Source organism: Tupaia chinensis, unplaced genomic scaffold, assembly GCF_000334495.1.
Source record: "Tupaia chinensis unplaced genomic scaffold, TupChi_1.0 Scaffold000182_1, whole genome shotgun sequence".
NCBI lineage: Eukaryota > Metazoa > Chordata > Mammalia > Scandentia > Tupaiidae > Tupaia > Tupaia belangeri.
This window is the reverse complement of record NW_006159657.1, coordinates 2,713,078-2,715,920: the sequence shown is the minus strand read 5'-3', so window position 1 is coordinate 2,715,920 and position 2,843 is coordinate 2,713,078.

The window sequence follows — 2,843 nt, the reverse complement described above, 5'->3', positions numbered from 1 at the left end:
CCAAAAAAAAAACCTCCAAAAAAAAAAAAAAAAAAAAAAAAGACAAAGAAAAGGAAAACACTGTAGGTGCATGTTTGAGTACCCAAAAACCCCAAACAGAGGGATGGAGGAGGGATTGCAGCATGGCCACACTCCACGGGCAGTGTACTTTCTTACTTTCCTTCTCTCTCTCTTTAAATTATTTATTTGTTTTGCTATAAGATGCATGTGCTTGCCAGAGAGACGGACAAACAGGGAAATTGAAAAGCTCCCCCAGGGAGGCTGGCCACGCCACTGCCCCTCCAACCACCGTTTTCCTCTTGGGGTGTTGGGCACGCACACACCCAGCGTGCTTTTCAAGCTGCCAGGTCTGCAACTCGAGCCATGCAGTTGGCTCCGTGGGATCCAGCTGCCTTCACCACACACCTCCAGCCGGCCACTGTTTGTCTCCACGAACCTTAGTCCTCTCACCTGTAAAATAGGAAGGACAGTAGATGCTGCCCCTGGTTGCCACGGAGACGTGAGGGGATAACATACACAGGGTGCTGTCCACACTGCCTGGCACACAGCGTGAGGACACTAGTGTTTATTGTGCTAGCATTCCTGGGGATTGACATGCACGTTCCAGGGGTTATTAACTCATTGGCCCCTGACAAACCCATGAAGTAGATGGTGTTTCCCACACTTCACAGATGAGGAAGCTAAGTCTCAAAAAGGATAGCATGGGACCAGTAGGAGGTGTGGTGGTTAAGGTGCTGGGCTCCCACATGGCCGACTGTGGTTTGAGTCCCGGACCCGGAGGCTTGCTTTCTCACTTTCCCTCTCTCTCTCTCTGTTGAGTGCATGGGCCTTGTGCCAAACTAAGAAATAATAATGATAAATAAAATTAAATAAATAATTATTTTTAAAAAGGGGGGGGATAGCAAGTCCCCTAAGGGCCCACAGCACACATCAGAGGACTTGAACCCTGGCAGTCCAACTGAAGAGTCCTCACCCTTGGCCACCACCCTCCAGTGCCATTTCCCTTCCCTCCCTCTGCCCGCCAGAATCCATAATCCAGTCCCCTGGCCCTGGGAGGGCAAGAGAACTGACCTCATAAAGATGAAGGGGCTAGGAGCAGCGAGGAGGAAGTCAGGGCATTCTCTTGATCCTGTGGCTCCTCCCTTTGACTCTGAGGCTGGCAAAAGGCTGGGAGGAGGGGAGGCCCGGCCTCCTGGGGAAGTCCATCCATCTTCCCCTCAGCAGTGCAGATGAATCAAGTGGTTCTTAGGGGTCATCCATTATTCACAGCCACCCTCCCCTTGCTCTGGGGTCAGACAGGGATTATTTCCAAGACCACCCCTCAGGGGCTCTTACCCCCTGCCGAGCCTAAGCACAGCAGCCTCCTCCTCTCGGGGTTCCTCCTCTCGGGGTTCCCACGGGGAGGGGACAGAATCCTAGGCAGAGGAGGGACTTGAGCTGCCTTGGAGCCCAGCTCTGCCACCTTGGGAAAGTCAGTTACGTTCTTGGGGCCTGAGCCTCAATTCCTGTGAAACATCAACCACTGGTCTGGCCTTGCCGAGAGTTACAGAAAATTGACGGACCAGCAGTTGGCGTAATGGCTATGTCGCTGGACTTCCATGTAGTCGACCCTGGTTCGAGTCCCGGCCCTGGTGGCTTAAACTCTCTCTGGGCAGGGCAAGTGTGCTTGCATGACCAAGATCCCGAGAACACCCCCCACACACACACTTCTCGCTTTCTGTCTGTCTCTCTTTCTGGTGAGCACGTGCCCTACAGCAAAATAAATAAATAAATAAATAAACCTCTCAAAAAAATTGGCACAGGAGCTGGGTCTGGCCCCGAGCTGCCGTTATTTATTATCATAGACTCCTCCAGTGATTGTGTCCCAGGCCCTGCTGGGGTATGTGGACATGGTGTCACCTCTCAGGGAACTTACAGTCTCCCCTAATGTGTCACCTTCAGAAAAGGGTCCTAATAAGCCACCAAGTCCCCTGTAAGAGCTGGCAAAGGTGATTATCTGTGCGACAGTGGCACAGCTGTTTATTAAACTCCTGCTGTTTGTCCAGCAAGCCACAGCGGCAATCAAGTAGTTTTTTTCATGTTACACATTTTCTTTTTCTTTTCTTTTTTTTTTTTGGAGAGATTTTCACTGTAGGGCGCGTACAGACAGAGAGAGACATAGAGACAGAAAGCGAGAAATCACCCCCCAGGGGGGATGGTCACGCCACAATCCCTTCTCCTCCATTCTCCTCTCGGGATCTTGGGCACGCACGCACACGCGCCCGGCGTGAGTTTTAAGCCATCGGGTCCGGGACACGAACCACGGTCGACTATGTGGGAGTCCAGTGACATAGCCATTACGCCAACTGCTGGTTCCCTTCTTTTTTTTTTTTTTTTTAAGAGGTTTTTGGTATAGCGTACATGCACTTGCCAGAAAGACAGAGAGACAGAGAGCGAGAAATCACCCCCTAGGAGGGATGGCCACGCTGCAATCCCTTCTCCATCTCTTCTTGGGATCTTGGGCATGCATGCACACGTGCCCGGTGTGAGTTTAAGCCACCAGGCCGGAACTGCATGGGAGTCCAGCGATGTAGCTATTATGCCATCTGCTGGTCCCCATGTTACACATTTTCAATGAACGTTTTAGAGACCCTTTATATATATTCCCCCTTTTAAAAACACAGGCAGGGGACCAGCAGATGGTATAATGGTTATGTTTCTGGACTCTCTCATGGCCGATGGTGGTTTGAGTCGTGGACCTGGTGGCTTCAAACTCACTCTGGGCACATGTGTGTGTGCCCTAAATCCTGAGAGGAGAATGGAGAAAGGTTTGCAGTGTGGCCATTCCTTCGGGGGGGGGAGGG